This window comes from Typopeltis vanoorti, chromosome 20 (assembly GCF_054136105.1).
Source record: "Typopeltis vanoorti isolate ZY-2024b chromosome 20, IOZ_Tvanoo_1.0, whole genome shotgun sequence".
NCBI lineage: Eukaryota > Metazoa > Arthropoda > Arachnida > Uropygi > Thelyphonidae > Typopeltis > Typopeltis vanoorti.
In genome coordinates, this window is record NC_143568.1 from 22,701,065 (window position 1) to 22,719,113 (window position 18,049).

The 18,049-nt window shown below is 36.8% G+C and overlaps 1 protein-coding gene across 1 annotated transcript in view; it reads left to right on the plus strand.

The window, feature by feature from the left end:
• Positions 1-18,049, plus strand: part of LOC150095280 (DNA primase large subunit-like) — a 235,407-nt gene that overhangs the window by 75,857 nt on the left and 141,501 nt on the right. The window lies entirely within an intron of this gene.

Consider the following 18,049-nt stretch of genomic DNA (forward strand, 5'->3'; position numbering starts at 1 on the left):
TAGTGTAGCGATTGCAAGAATCTGTACTCGGCTTCACCTCTATTACGAAGTGACATTTGTGGTTTTTTTTTTTTTTTGTGGAACAGACCTTATATGCTATTTGTAAATTCTTGAATTGTTGTTTGCTAAACACACAGTGAATTGTATTCAAGAAAAGTAAACTTTTAAATCATTTAATTTTTTTCATACATTTCTTTTTCCATTAAAAATTAAATGATTCTTGACATTGTGCAGTTGTTCTAGTTTGTATGGAGGCTGTTCAATAAGTTATAAGATTATATTTATACAGAAAACAGATTACCTTTAATCGTTTTTATTTACATGGTCTTTTTCGAAGTAACTACCGTGAGACGCAATGCATTTGTCCCAACGTTGCGTCCACTTCTTAAACACATGTGAAAGTCCGTTTTTTGAGAGTTCTTTCAAAACCGCCTCCGCAGCATTTACACATGCTTTGTTGCTTACGAAATGGCGGCCTCTTAGTGGTTTCTTGAGCTGAGGAAACAGCCAGAAATCACACGGTGCGAGATCAGGACTGTATGGAGGGTGTGGTAGGATATCTATGTTGTTCTTCTGCAAAACATCCACTACACCACCAGCAATATGTGGCCTTGCATTATCGTGGTGAAGTAAGAAGCCATTCTTCAGCAATGGACACTTCCTTTTGACGTGCTGTACCATTGTCCGTAAAACATCCGCATAGTATGAGCCGTTTACAGTATTCCCGGGTTCTACAGCATGTTGGTAAATAATGCCTTCGTAGTCAAAAAAACATTATGGTCATAACTTTACCAGCCGATTTTACAGTTTTTGCTTTCTTGGGGGTAGGCGAAGACGGGTGCTTCCATTCACTGCTTTGTTGTTTCATTGTAGGGTCATAGTGATACAACCAAGCTTCATCTGCTGTAATGATGCGTTTTAAGAAGTTGTCGCCTTCTTGTTCCAGTCTTTCTTTCCATTCTGTGCACACATCCGCTCGATGCTGCATTTGCTCCGGTGTCAAGAGTTTGGGAATCCATCGGGCGCAAACACGTTTCAGTCCCAAATGTTCAGCCATGATTGAGTGAACATTTCCCACAGAAATATTCAAGACAACATGCAGCTGGCATACTGTAATTCTGCGATCCTCCTTGATGATAATCGCTGCTGTGTTGATCATTGTCTCTGTGATGGACATTGAAGGTCTTCCCTCATGTTCAAGATCTTCCACATTTTGCCTTCCTTCCTTAAAAGTTTTATGCCAGCGAAAAACACTTGCCCTCGACATTGCTTCATCGTGGAAAGCTTCGCATATCATGTTAATAGTGTCCGATGCTGATTTTTGCAAACGCGCACAAAATTTAATCGCATACTGCTGTTCCAAGAATGCTTCCATTTCAACGACTAGTCGCGGCTCATAGGGACGCCGAAATAAGCTTGCTTTTAGTCATGTTCGCCACATACGCTATCTATCAACCTCTTTTGTTAATACAGACAGCAACATTTCTTTATTCCACAGAAATTAATATTGTGATGAGTGGTTTCACGACAGTAAAATTAGTCTTATTACTTATTGAACAGCCCTCGTACATCTCTAGTTATAATTAGCTCATAGCCAGTAATCGGCAACTTATGCATCTGTAATTCTAGTCTATGTGCATTTTTGTATATTTTGAGATTTTTGCTGTGTGGCCAATATACATTTTTCTAAGTACACAATTTTACATAAAAATATGTGTTTTGCGTTTTTAACCTTTGAATTTTAACTATATTAAAAAAAAAAGCATGCTCAAGTTGAAATTGCATCAGGGTGCCAGGACCCATAAGCTGTTACTGACAAGCAGTGTGGACAAATTTGAGAACAAGTATGATAGCTGGTGTGTGTAGCATGTGGCCTCCTTCGATGAGTCTGACTCCCTGGAGGTCTCTCTGAATAATAATAATAAAAATAATTAATATTTTCATGTTTTTAGTGTTAGTAGAGACCATGTTGGTTTTTGCTGTAATCCTAAGATAGATCAGTAAAGAAAATTATTTGTTACTATAGTTTTTAACAAGCTAAAATAAATTTTAATTTTCAAATAATTCATTTTTTTTTGTTGGGGGGGGTATAATGTGTTATTTTTATGATGTGTTAACTACTAGTCTCTATACAATAACTTTATTTCCGATATTTTGGCAACGTCACATTGCTATCTTCAAAAGGAACTTACAAAAAAAGGCACGTGCACGTAGGCACTACAACACAGTAACTGAGAATGAAGAGATGAAGCTATTGTTCTCCTAAAAGTCCTGATGGTGTCCTCTAGCGGGCTAAGTAGGTGTTCTTGGCCGTTGGGCTGAAGGTCTGCTGATGTAAGCCTCCCAAATTTGGGGCAGTTGCATGCAAGCAAATTTGTTGAGGTTTGGAGAGTTTCTTTAGAGCTGAGGCTGATTCCATAAATAGTCTTTCGAATTTGTATTTGCTACGGTGTATTACTGTAGCTTTCTTCCACCGTATTCTGTGGCGTGTATCCAGAGCATGGTCTGCAAGATCAGAATGGCTGTACTTGTGAAAATGGATTTCGTCCTTGTGTTCCGAAATTCTGATATTTGCTGTCCTTCCTGTTTGGCCAAAGTAAGACAGTTTACAGCTGCAAAGGACCTGGTATACACCAGGTAGGTCTAGGGGAAGTGGTTTTAAGATTTTCGTCATTTTTTCCGAGGTGTAGGTTTCAATATTTTTTGTATTTTTTTGGGGGGGGGGGTAGCCATTGGCAACACATCATCACACAAACTCAGCCCACTTCAAAGCCAGCATAGAAAACCTTACATTCAAACACACTGAAGTGATGGTCAGGTTTGATGTCTCCTCCCTATTCACAAATGTCCCACTCAAAGAATGCTTAGAGCTAATCCAAGCTAAATTTCCGATTTCACAGCCCTATTTCAGTTCACAATGAACTCAGGCTATTTTGTTTGGCAAGGAAAATTCTACAAACAAATAGAGGAGACAGCCATGGGTTCTCTACTCTCCCCACCGTTGGCTAACTTTTATATGGAGACGTTTGAAGAGAAAGCCTTAAACTCTGCCCCACAAAAACCAACCGTATGGCTTCGCGACATTGATGATGTGCTCGCTATTTGGCCACATGGCTCTGATACACTCCTCTCCTTCTTAACACACTTAAACAATCAACACCCCGGATTCAAGTTCACCCTGGAAAAAGAGGAAAACAACAGCCTCCCTTTCCTAGACACACTAGTCATCTGCCAGCCTGATGGACCTTGGTTTTCTCAGTTTATAGAAAACCCACCCATACAGGCAGGTACATTCACCAAAAATCCCCCCCCCTCACAACAATATAGAGTGGTGAAAACACTATACAACAGGGATGAACTTATCTGTTCTAATGACACGGCCTTAAACACTGAACTAAATCACATCCTCAACACTTTCTCAGCCAATGGCTACCCTCCCAAAAAAATCCAAAAAATATTGAAACCTACAACCCCCTCCCCCACTCCACAACAAGGATTATTCTAAATCCATCACCATTCCCTACATCTGAGGCACCTCGGAAAGAATTACCAAAATTACATGACCTCCTGTTACAGACCATACAGAAAATTGGCATTCCATATCTGCTCCACTAAAGACCAACCACTTCCCCTAGACCTACCTGGTGTATACCAGGTCCCTTGCAGCTATAAACTGTCTTACTTTGGCCAAACAGGCAGGACAGCGAATATCAGAATTTCAGAACACAAGGACTACATCCTTTTTCACAAGTACAGCCATTCTGGTCTTGCAGACCATGCTCTGGATACACGCCACAGAATACAGTGGAAGAAAGCTACAGTAATACACCTTGGCAAATACAAATTCGAAAGACTATTTATGGAATCAGCCTCAGCCCTAAGAAACTCTCCAAACCTCCACAAATTTGGTTGTATGTGATTGCCCCAAATTTGGGAGGTTTACATCAGCAGACCTTCAGCCCAACGGCCAAGAACACCTACTTAGACTGCTAGAGGACACCATCAGGACTTTTAGGAGAACAATAGCTTCATCTCTTCATTCTCAGTTACTGTGTTGTAGGGCCTACGTGCATGTGCCTTTTTTTTGTAAGTTCCTTTTGAAGATGGCAATGTGACGTTATCGAAATATCGGAAATATTTATTAAAGTGTGATTTCATTTATATTCGTATCTACGTTGTTCAATTCCTTAAGTGATTTATAAAACATAAACTTGTTTAAGGATTGTTCAATGAAGGGAAAAAAAAATTCAGTGAGAAAAACACTTTGTAAAATGAATATAAAAAATACAAAACAAATATTCTTTCTTCTTCTTCTTCAACCTTTTGGTTCTGTCTGCTGCTGGACGAAGGTCTCCCCCATGATTTTCCAGATCACTCGGTTTTCTGCCTCTCCCATCCATTTCACTCCTGCAATTTGTTCCAGTTCATCCCTCCACCTTCTTCTCGGTCTTCCTCTTTGTCTTGCTCCATCCATTGATCTCCACTCTGTTGTTTTTCTAGTCCATCTCTCGTCACTGCATCTGGCAATATGGCCAGCCCATTTCCACTTAACCTGTTTAATGTATATTACAATATCCATGACACCTGTTTGAGATTTTGTACAAGTACTTGCTTTAAATTTTCATTAAGTAATATACAGTAGAATTCACTTATTTGTGATCGCAGATAATATTATCAATCGGCTATTGTTATTAAAATCAGTTGGTCCGAAAACACACCATTTAAAATGAATTAAAAATAATCCGTCTATTATAATCAAAGTTCTGGTTATTGTTATCAAAATACTCGACTGTTTAGCCTTTTTCATCTCAGAATTCTAAGAAATGAGGGTTAATCAGGAGAGAATTTGACAAAAATTATTTGTTGAATCTGACTTTTTTTTTTTTTTTGTGTTAATCTTCCTTTAATTTTATACTTCCATAAATCTTAAATCTTCTGGGCAAACTGGGCAAATGCAGGGGGGTTATAAATACAGTCTAATTGAGATTTTTCAAGTTTATTTTTGTGCTCTCTTTCAGTAAGTGAATTTAACTTTAAGTAGTCGTTAAAGCAGCCCTTGCATTATGGCAGAAGCAAGTGAAAAATGTAGATTTATCTTTTCAAGAAAAGCAAAGAATTTTGGAGTGCTATGATAATTTGCCCAAAATGAGTCAGCGTAGTGTGGCTGTATATTTAAAAATTTCACAACCATTCTTGTGTAAGATCTTAAAAAACTGATCAGACATTGAAACTTCAGCTCTTACTAATGAGAATATGGATCGGAAGAGAGCCTGATCTGGTAAGGATACTTTAAGTTGAATCAGCATTAAAAATTTGGTTTAGTAATGTTCGTGAAAAAGAATGCTTTGATTAATGGGCCTTTGATGCGTCAAAAAGCAGAACTTGCAAAAACAATAGGCAAAGAAAATTTCACCGCAACTGATGGATGGTTTGACAGGTGGAAAAAGCGAGAGAATATTGTGCGTATTCATAGTGAAGAAAAAAGTGCTGATTTTTTATCAGCTGATGCATGGATTAAAACCGAGTGGCCAAAAATTATTGCTGAATATTCTCCTGAGGATATTTACAATGCAGACAAAACAGGACTCTATTTTAATGCAATGCCTGAGCATACTTATTTGTTTGAAAACGAAAGTACTAAAAGATTTAAATCTTCAAAAGAGCGAGTGACAGTTCTTTGTTGTGCTAATATGAAAGGTGAGAAATGAGAGCTCCTAGTGATTTGAAAAAGTAAAAATCCTCAGTGTTTTAAAGGTGTCAAAAGTTTCCCTGTTGACTATTATTCATTTCATTACTGCAAATGCTTGGATGACTGATGACATTTTCAACAATTGTGAAATCTAAGTGGGATCTTAAATTAAAGCGAAAAATTGCCTTGTTGGTAGACAACTGCACTGCACACACACAAACAATTTATTGTTCAAGAACATCAAAGTAATTTTTTTGCCTTCGAACACGATGTCGTTGTTATGCTTATTATCGCAGGAAAGTTCGTGCGAGAATTATAGCTGAACTTGATTGTATAAAAGACCAATCTGATGCAAATGCAGTTGTAAAAAAGATTTCTCTTCTTGATGCAATGCATTTGGTAGCAATGTCATGAAAGCAAGTCTCAGAAAAGACTATTGAAAATTGGATTTTTCATTGGATATTGAAAAGTGGATTTTTTAAGACAAACTCTGAAACTCCTTCCGAAGAATTTGAATATCTTACAAATGAAATTTTTGATAAAACCTCAGATTGTATATCAAAAGAAGAATTTGAAAATTGGTTGGATATTGATAACAACATTAAAGTGGTGGCTACATGACAGTGTTGGAAATATGTTATGCTGCTTCTGATGAAAACTTTAAACTAATAGAAGAAAGCGAACCTAATACAAGTATAGAAGAACAAATTTTAGAAGCTCTTTCAACCAATGTCCAGATGCAAGAAGCTCTATGAATACTTTATTGCGGTGTTGCAGCATAGACTGACAAACTTCAAAAGGCATTATGAATATGAGCAATTTATTCATGAGCTACTATATTCAAAGATACGACAACACTAGATAAGTTTTTAAAATACATTTTATGTTGTTTATAACAATAAATTAAATTACATAATGTTCATAACAATAAATTGCTTAACTTATTTCAGTTGTTTAAATTTGCACCTTCGTCACCAGAGCATGGTAATATTTTGCATAAATTTATCAGCCGATTATTGTTATCGAAAAGCGACTGTCCCAAAGTGATCACAATAAGCAGCATCTACTGTATTAAAAATACACATTTAAAAATGCTTATAAATATTCATGTGCTTTCTCTCTCTTTTTTTTTTTTTTTTTCCTTTGAAGAAACCAATGTTAGCACCCTTCTTATTAACACTCCATTTTCCTGGTATCATCACTCCATTACTGTATATGTTTTGGTGGAACTGTTCACCTTGTTCATTGCTCATGCAGTTGCTGCACCAAGGTTTTAGTAAGAATACCCAGTTAATGATGAAGCAAATGTTACGTCGTTGTTTTCTTAAATATTTTACCTCTATTGTTCTGGTGCCTACTGAGATCTGGCTTCTAACCTGACTTTCTGGGGCTGTTTCTCTCTTCGAGCTCTGACGAAATTTATTTGTTTATGCTGCGCCAGTCAGAACTCTAGGATAGAAATTCTTATCTGAAGAAACTTTCCCAGAATTCATGTAATATCTTATGTAGATTAAGTAATTAGGCAGATTGAGTCTCAGTATACAGTCATGGCCTTGACAATCTTAAATTCCCCTTTTTTCCTCTAAACATAGGTTCAATATTTTCCTGAGTGGTAAAATTCAATATCTTACTCAGACAAACTCAGGTATACATGGGAAAACATTTTAATTATTTATCTAAGAACATTACAATTTAATCAGGACACATAATCAAGCAAATCAAGGTTAATACTAAATACAAGTAAAGCAGGGTAATAATAATCAAACAGACAAGCTTTTCAAACACACTCATGAGTATCTTATGTTCATCTATATCACAAACATGGATGTCGGTATTAAACTAGATTACTGCTACTAAGGACCCATACACATTAAACTTGGTCTAGACAACTTAATGTAGGCTACCAGTCCAATTCGATTAACATAACACAGGAAATTGTCTCAAAAAATCTCTCTCTCTCTCTCTCTCTCTCTCTCTCTCTCTCTCTCTCTCTCCTTTTCTAAACTCTGCCCATTTTACACCTTCATCACCAATAGATAACACATAAAAGGGAAGATTTGTACGTTACCACCTTGTTAGGTGATTTCTCGATCCTTCCGTCTTATTAAACTAGATTACTGCTACTAAGGACCCATACACATTAAACTTGGTCTAGACAACTTATGAACGTAGACTACCAGTCCAATTCGATTAACATAACACGGGAAATTGTCTCAAAAAATCTAAACTCTGTCCATTTTACACCTTCGTCACCAATAGATAACACATAAAAGGGAAGATTTGTACATTACCACCTTGTTAGATGATTTCTCGATCCTTCCGTCTGTTCTTTGTCATAGATTGTCCCTCTGTATGATGGATTGCCGCCACGTGGGAGTCACGTGCTTGTCCTGAATTAGCCACTTGTTTCTTCTGGGCTTACGAACTTTTCGTGTCGCCGCTTCTAACACAATTTACCTTCAAAGGAATCCTTTGCTGCTTTCTCATCAGTTAGATCCACACCGATGGTCTAAAACTTGAACACTGCCGTCATATCGTGCTATATTTTCTTCGATTCGCGTCGCTCAGCAACAGGAAACATGCTGCCACTTTGCCGTCTTCACATGTTTTGTCGGATATCAGGCATGCTGATCTGCTCGGGAACTTCGAGCAGGAGACCCACGGGGAGGGCACACGCGACCGGGGAACACCACAGGAACCAGGAGAAAAACGTAAAAGAAAGCAAAAAGACCTCCTCTCAATGATGTGAATTCATTTTAAACCCCATTATAGCGCCCTCTTTCCACACTCTAAACTTGTCTACGACGCTCTCCCATTTACTGTCACCAAGTGACATCACCTCTTTGCTGTATGTGCATTGCTCTTTTCGGGGAATGCAAATTTCTTGTACCTTCCACGAATGCCTACTCATCGCTCGTTACATCATCTTTGGTGGTCAAACTGGAACCTTTGAACTTTCGTTCGCACAATGATACATGACTTTATACATGGCATAGTTTAACATTGGTATTTTTTGACAAATTAAGATACCATTTATTTTAGACAATAACCTTAAACATAGTACAATTTAATATTTATTTCCTCCTTCGATTTCATTTTAATTTAAGATTCTTTTATATTTTAATTCCTTTTTTTAAGCAAAGTTAATATCTGCATCTTCACATATGTTTGCTTTGCCAAGAGTACAAGTGTGCTTTTGCTTGATATTGTTCTCTGGTTAAATCTTGAATGGAGCGGTTCTATTCTTGATATAGCCATCATTCAAGATCTAACACATCGGAATCTTCAGTGACATCCTGGTGCCCATTTTGGAGTACTTGGTTGCAAGGCGGTTGGTTTTTTATGATTCCAAACTGTTGAATACTATATCTGAATGATTTTAAAACTTCTAGTCCTGCTTTAGTAAGTTTTTTTTTTTGAATTCTGCATCTTTTAGTATGTTCCTAAAGTTAGAAGTCCAACAAATATAAAAATATGAGGTATGATCCAAAAGTACAGTGAATATTAGAATGCAAGAAAGTTTATTAACTTAAATACAGATCTAAATTCATTTCCTTGATTTGGAAATTCTCTTTCTTTAGTTCTTTTAGGTGCATTGTTGTGGCCACTTCAGTGTCTTGTATTGAAGCAAAATACTTCCTCTTCGTTGTTGATTTCAACTTTGGAAAGAGCCAGAAGATACAGGGTGCTAAATCTGGTGTATGCAGGCATGGACAGTAATTTTTTTTTGTCTAATAAGAACTGTTGAATAAGAAGTGATGTGTAGCAAGGAGCATTGTTGTGATGCAGCATGAAACCATTCACTCACTTCTGTGGTCTTTTTCGATGCATATTGTTCTGCAATTTTATATTATTCAGAGTTGACTGTAGTGCTTCTAATTATAAACTCTGCATGCACAATTCTCTCCAGATTGAAAAAGACAGTCAACAGGATTTTGACATTGGATTCCGATTGGTGTGCATTCTTCAGCCAAGGTGAGTTGGCTGAAGCCATTGTGATCTCTGAATCTTGATCCCAGGATCATAGCTGTACGACCAAGATTCATCTCCTTTGTGATAGTTTGGATCTCAAGTCACTCGTTCACAATTACTGCTTTCGATTTTCACAACACTGATGCAAAGCGCAGGTACACAAAAACTTTATTTACACCTAAGTGAGTGGACTGACAACATGAAACTTATCACATGACTGACAGCTCGAGCATTGCGGCTACATTCATCGTACTTTTTGATCACGTCTCATACATTTCTTAAGTTTGGCTTCTGGAATTTTTGGATATTTTGTAATTGTGTATTAGAATGTAGGTCTATTTGTTTAACACCTGCAGATGTTAAATCTCTTTGAGTAGGCTATAATTTCTGCTCATAATGTTTTGTTGCTGTCTGGCCGTCCCAAAAGCACAAAATGCACAAGTCAGTAAATATTTGCACATCAAGTAGTAATGTGCTTTTAAATCTCATCTCATCTTCTTTATACCCTCTTTTACCTTGCGGTGTCGAGGGTTTATTAATCATTGGACTTCAAATTGTTCACAGGATAAGGTGGTTAGCCCTACGCCCTGGTGTATCCTATGTCCTGTAGTGTTGAGTTCTCAAGGCTTGGTTTGCCTGCTTTGCAGGATGAAAACCCCCCAGGATTAACTGGGGGGGAGGGAGGAACCCTACTGTCCACACCCAAGACCGACTAACTTGGCTATGGCTGAGGAAGATCCTTCAGTTCCTTATGTTACCGACAGGAATCGAACCTAGGACACTCCTTCCCTAGGCATATGGTTGCAAAGCACACAGCCACTAGGCTAACTGTGCTTTTAAATTGTCACAAATATTACAGTAGTAGTACTTGTACATTTACCATCAACTTGGACATATTTTCAAGTCTCCTTTCTTATTGCATATGCAAGAGGTATGGAAGACTTCTTCTTATTATTATTAAACAAAACTGCCTTTAAGCTAATTTTAGAAAAAAAAATCCACAAAAAAGCATCCACTTCATGAAATTCATTCATTCATTTCTCTAAAAAGGTTATTTATTAAAAATTACTAGAAATTACCATTTTAGGCTATAGTAGTAACAAATTCCATTTTTGTCTGAAAATATAAAGCTAAGATTTTATTTCTGTTTTGAAAACAGAAATTTTTATACATGAAGCTATTAAGTTCTATTATTGAAGGAGTTCAGGTTGGGGTGGTTTAAATGGGTAGAAAGGCTTATGTTGGCAGTTCATGTTTAGTTTATCATAAGAATAATAAAATAATATCTTATTTGCTGATGTTATATGCAGCATCTTCAGAGCACACAAAACAGTTTGTCACAGTATGTGAACAGCAGCTATTAGTTAACAGTGGGACCAGTTTAAAAATTATAAGTCAGACTATTTTAGGAATCAGCAGCAGCTTTAATCAGTTTACCAAAAATCTGGGAGATGGTCATTTTAAGATTAAATTAATACTTGCTAACACACTCTCTCTCTTTCTCTTAGTCCAACAGTAGATAGTGCCAATCAGGACTTAGTTCCTTGTGTTGTCCATTGCAATTTTTAAATTGGTCTCACTGTTAACTTAATGTTGCTGTTCATGTACTGTGACATACTGTTATTTCTGTTTTGAAGCTGGTGGGCATAATGCTAGCGAAATATTCAGCAAATAAGTTCTAATAACCGGATAATTCAATTCCTTCTGTTTGATAAGATGAAGTTTGCTGACAGTTTTGCAAATGATTTCATCTGTTGATTGAAATCATCTCCATATTGGAAACATACAATTCATTGTCAATCATTCAGTATCTGCAGTGATATGGAGAACTTGGTCTTAGCAGATTTTATATTCAGGTACTAAATCAAATGTTTATTTTCATTAAAAATCCAGATACATTAGTTAAATAGATGTAACAGTCCTTTATATAATATTGGTATATAAATTGGTAGCCCAAATGTCACAGACACCTTTTTCATGAATCTGTTGAGTCACATAATTTTAAAAGATAATGTGGCAATAATGAAGAATCCACTTTTTATTTTGGTCTCCTGTTTCACATGCAAAGATGAAAATATACAGTCCTTACCAATCATCATCATCATCATTCCTGATATATATAAAGAGGTGTACAGGATATGATAGTACTACATAAAAATTACATCATTACTAACTTCCTATCTACAATTTTACTCCAAATCAGTCTGTTACCTGTCAAGACTCCAACATTATCAGATCTTATATTTTATCTTCTAAGGCACTTTTTACTGTATCAATCCCCTATATCTTAGGTCTTTCTCTGGGTCTTTTTCCTACCAACCTGGCAGAGAACACTTGTTTTGCTAATCTTTCCTCGCCCATTCTGTTTAAGTGACCATACCACCTGAGATTAGCTCTGCTAACGCATTCCTGGATGCTGACAATGTCAAGTTCCTTCCTAATATCCTCGTTTTTAATATGATATTGCCATTGATGCCATCTGTTCATGTCCCTAATCTTTCTCAGAACTCTCATATCTGCAGTCTCTAGTCTTTGTCCAGGCGTTTTACTTCTGACCCAGCTCTCAGATCCATAAGTTAAAATTGGCTCGAATACTGTTTTCTATACAGCTAATTTAGTGTTTTGACTAATTTCTCTCTTGTTCCATATAAATTTATTCAGTTCACTTCCTACCATACCAGCTTTGTTGATTCTGTTGTCTATTTCCATATTTAATTTACCATCTTCACTAAAAATCGTTTCTAAGTAGCTGAAATGTTTTACTTGTTCTATAGGTTCTCCATTCACAATGAACTTGATATTTTCAATGCATCTGCCTATTTTCATTGTCTTTGTCTTTTTATTGCTGACCTTCATACCATATCTATTACAACAGTTATTCACTTTAGTCAGCAAATCTTGCACACTTGTATCAGATTTATTATGAAGTATAACATCATCTGCATAAAGCAAAGAGCTGAGATTGACATCTCCAGTTTTGATATCAGGTTTAATACCACTCTCCTTCATAATGTGATCCATATAGATAATTGAATAACAAAGGGGATAATGTACATCCTTGTCTGACACCAGATTTAACATTAAACCATCTTTCTATACTTCCTTTAATTCTAACTGCTGACTCACAACTCAAATAACGACTAAGTATTGCTTGATATAATGCCCCATTAACACCATATAACTGTAACATTTTGAATAGCTTCTCTCTTGGCACCTTGTCATATGCCTATTCCAGATTTACAAAACTTAAATACAGATCTTTGATATATTCCCATGATTTCTCAACTATCTCTCTCGTAAAGTTAAAATCTGATCGTGATAGCCTCTTCACCAAGCTTATCTTCCACAATCTGTCTCGACTGTTTCTCAAGTATACTTGCATATATCTTACCAGGAACACTCAGTAATCAAATACATCTGTAATTCTCACATTGTTTTATTTCCCTTTTTATATATATGATATTATGAGAGCTCTACTCCAATCATCTGGAATTCGTCCCTCTGTCAAGGCTTTCTGAACTATGCAGTGCAGCCACTGTATGACTTTTATACCTCCATACTTGAGCATTTCTGGTTGAATATCTATCCCTGCTCCCTTTTCACATTTCAGGCCTTTGATGGCTTTTTCTACTTCAATTATGGATATGTATTCCAGACTGCATGCCTGGTTTTTACCACTGTGCTGTCATCACTGCTTGTTTCATTTAGCATATTTTTCGAAGTAATTACTCCATACTTCAAGTATATCTTTTTCTCCAGTTTTCATGTCACCTTTATCATCTTTAATTCCTTTCACACAGCACTCCTTCCTCCATTTCTGAGCTTCTTCAACAACCTCCAGAATACCTTTCCACCTTCTTGATATTTATTTTCTATGTTCTTACCAAAGTCCTCTTTTTTATATCTTTTTTTTTGTTTGTCTTATATTGTTTTATTGTTGCCTTTTGCCCTTCCTCTTATTGTGCCCTTAGTGATTTGTGTATTGTGTGGCCCCTTTTAATTTCTTAGGTTGTGCCTTTGCTATATGATGATCAATAATTATGTCATGTGTGCTTAGTTAAGTTGATGTCTCTTCCTACATTAATTCTTCTATCCCTATTTTTTTTTTTTTTTTTTTTTATCATTTAAACATTAAGGTTCCCACAAAACGGTGATGCTGCTGGTGAATATGCCTGCTAGGCCAATTCACGAGTGAAGGTATCTATCTCCTATGCTAAAAGAAATCAGGAAAATTTATTTTATTTATGACTGTGCCACCTGAGTTCTTCAGAGATAGGGCTTAGCATCTGTGGGATACTGCTAAATTCTAATTGTGGGCTTAATTAACAGTCGTGGCAATTCTCCAAATTCTTAGCATACAGATGTGGAGTTTTTTTGCAAGGCAGTGCATTGTACAAAAGATCAGGCGATAGTCTCTATTAAGCAAACAAAACACATTTATTGTAACTTAAAGTAATTTTACACTATTATACACTTTTCATATAACTTCTTTCTTAATCTTATCCTGAATTTCAATCACTGTCTAACATTATCAAACTTGCCAGTTACAGTGAGAGGAGATTCTCATATTCCACAATTCTAGCTGACACTATTCCTAACTTATGTGATGCTGACATCTCGATTTCAAACCTTGCTATCCATGACAGTACTATTAGCCTAGTAACACTATGACCAGTGGACTTGCAATCATCTTTCTACACTTAACTATTAATACGAAAACTCTACTCACAGGGCCTTAGTCCTATCAGCACATGAGATCCATAGCTGTTTCTGCCGAATCTTCCAATCCGTTCTGTGTACTGGATTTCCTCGTTCGGTGCTCAATAGCCATCCTTCCGTAATTCACTTGTAGGAGTAGCGGTACATCTTTGCCAATGGAATTAGGTTGAACATATGCGTCCTGCTTTTGGTGCATGAGACAAGTTCCCTTACTTGCTACACATCGTGGAAACTTTCAATTCTTCTCCAGGGCTCCCCATTTCCACAGGTTGCATACTGATGAGTCCAATTGAGCCTACGGACTGCAGCTAGAAGTCTGCCAGAAAGAGCGCAAATCTTGTTCTTAAGTCCTATATGTGGTTCTTTGGGAATTCCCTGTTTCAGAGTCAGAGACCCCCAAACATCCTGCGATCACTCTGATGTCATCAGTCTCGATCTTGAGTGTAGGCAGGAAAACTTCCTTGTTCGAATGACCTTCAGCACTATTGTTCTGCTTTCAAGTCCCAGACATAATCCACTGTAATCCTTTTTACTTGAGGTAGAACTATTTCAACATTAGGCTATTTTTGCAATATCACTCCTATTACATAACGTGCACAATCTTGAATATTTCTACTATTTTAATAATTTTATGAATAATTTAGTGTTTCTCCTTTTTGCCAGATATCCTTGTAGGTTTACATTCAGTATGACAATGTATAGTTTTATTATATTTACAATATTTACGACCTCTGTAAAAGTCGATGCAAAAAAAAAAAAAAAATAAGAACTTCTACTGCATAGAATTTTACATCTCCAATGACTTTTGTTTAACTAATTTTACACAGAATGTAGCTTTCTTACATTTGTCTCTGTATTCTCTAAGAGCACAAGCTGACTTATTTGCCAGGAACTTATGGATCCTTCTTTTCCTTCACTGCTTCTTTAACTTCTTATGTCCACCATGGAGTTCTGATTTTTCTGTCCTTGCAGACAACCTCACCACATGCCTCTCTGGCTGAATTGATCAGGGTTTTCTTCAAAGCTTGCCACTGAATCTCCAAAGTTTGGTATCTGTTCTCAAACTCTTTCATTCTTTCTTCAATCATGTTTGTGTATTTTAGTCTACAGTTCACATCTGAGAGCTGCTCAACTTTTATTTGCTTTAAAACTTTCTTACATGTTTTTCTTTTCAATATGAAATTCAATTTTATCCTGCTCAAGACTAAATGGTGATCACTTCCAATTTCAAATCCTCTGTACACTCTGGTGTCCTGCACCAGGGAGAAAACATATCAACAATAACATAGTCGATGAGACTTTTTTATTCCTTGCCTCTTCTCTCCATGTGAATTTGTGCACATTTTTATGTTGGAACATTGTGTTAGTAATAACCATTACATATCCTGAGCAGAAATTCAACAGGTTTTTGCCATTATTATTAGCTTTGCTCTTTTCTCCAAATTTTCTCAATAAATTTTTGTATATCTGACAATCATTTCCTACTCTGCTATTTAGATCCCCAACAAGGACCAACTCTTTCTTTTTCATTGTGTCAATTGCATTCGCTAAAGCCTCAAAAAATTCCTCCACTTCTACCTTTAGTAGAAGTGGTGGAACCATAGGCACAAATAAGTCTCATTGTCCAGTTCCCCATTCTGATATTTGCCCACTTCACTCTACTTGAGACTTCCTGCCATTCAAGAAGATTAGCCTCGTATTTTGTGTTGAATACTATGAATACCCCTTCTTTTCCTTGATTGTCATTGCCTGAATATAACATTTTGTATATATTGCTCAGAAAGATCTCACCAGTTTTTGCCTTTTTTGTTTCAGTCACCCCTATTATGTTGATCTGGTACTTATCCAATTCCTCAGCTAGCTCCATTTCTTTGCCATTCAAGCTTCTTATGTTGATAGTACCTATCTTGAACTCTTGTGATGTTGAGTTGGGGTGGGTTTTTGGATTTGTTCCAGTAGCTGACTTTTCGTTATTTGCCCTGGTTCCTATCAAAAACAACAGGGGGCCTTGTTTAACCAGGTGATGCCTCAGCCAGCATGAAATTCTGTCATGTTGTACCATCATTTGAAATTTTGGTTTAAGCCAATAAGAATATAATTTGGTCGGCTAAACCCTAAATTGCCAGCCCATCCTCTTTCATTCAGTATTCAGGTAGATACCTAACAGAGTGCACCATGAGAAGGTGAATATTGGACATTAGGTCAGAAGCTCTGATCTGTTCTCCGTAGTCCTTTAAAAACTATGTGGAGGTCTACTGTCAGTTATATAGCTTTGACCCTTAAGCACCCCCTGTCCTTACTAATTATTATTATCTTTATACTGGTTCCTTCATGGAGTCAGTAGACTCATCATGAGACACCCACACTAACCTTCACACACACACACTACTTGTCATATCCTTCCTTAAACTCATTCACTGTCAGGGCACTCACAACTAATTCTGGCAATCCATTCTGCTTGTTAGCCACTTGCCAAGCAAAAAATTTAGTCAGCACACACACACACCCCTTACTAACCACTGTTACACAATTTCGAGGAGTGACCCCTAGTTCTCTCTCTGCACATAATGTATTGAAATATTTCCTTTGTGTCAGTCTTAAAGAATTCCTTTAATAACATCATGTCCCCTTTTTTTCTGCCCATCAAACTAAACTTTGCAACCCATTTCCACAAACCTGTCACCAGCTTGGTCACTTATCTCTGAATCCTCTTATCCACTTTCTGATCACCAAGAAACCCAAATGACCAAATCTGGGTCATATGGGTTTCTTGTCACAATTTGACAACAGCCACATCTTATCAGCAGAGCAGACAAGATGTGGCTGCATCATAGCTTTATAAAGAGGGATATCTCCCTTTCTTTACTTGTCAGTGTGTTCTTCAACATCAAGTAATTGTCTGAGCTATTTTCAACTCTTTCAGTATGTCCTCTGACTTTCAACTCCATCTACCATTAACCCCAAGTTCCTAGCCTCATCAATTTCCTGCAATCCAGTACCATCAGTGATACACAGTATGTAACCTTCTTAACCTGAAGTGGTGCATAGCATTACATTTTTCAACACTAAATCATAACCATTATCCTTTGCTCGCAGTGCTAATTTATTTAAATCATCCTGCAATATATCTACATCACCTTTATCAACAGTTGCTCTCCCAGTTGCCCCTCTTTAAATCGTTCCATTTATCAATAATATACAAATTAAAAAGTAGTGATCCTAGTACAGAATCTTGAGGTACTCCATTAGTGACTCTCATTCTCCTAGATTCCATTCCACCATATATTACTTTCTGGTGTCTGTCTGTCAACCACCCCCATCCATGCTGTCAGTTTCATATCCATTCCTGCTTGTTCCAACTTTTGTAATTGTTTTCGATGTAGTAAGGGCCTTTCAAAGGCCTTTGCAAAATTCAGTAGTATCATGGTATAGTCATTTCCCATATCTAATTCTGCTGTTACTCTATTATAAAATGCGAGTCAATTACTAAGGCAGGACCTACATTTTACAAATCCATGATGCCCACAATAGAGTATCATAGGTGTCCTCCCGCGATGAGTCTTCGGACTCCTTGGAGGTGTCACGAATAATAATAATATTACCATCCACCACTTCAGAGATATTAATTAGTCAAATTTGTTACTTCTGTTTTGGAGCCACCTTTTTGTA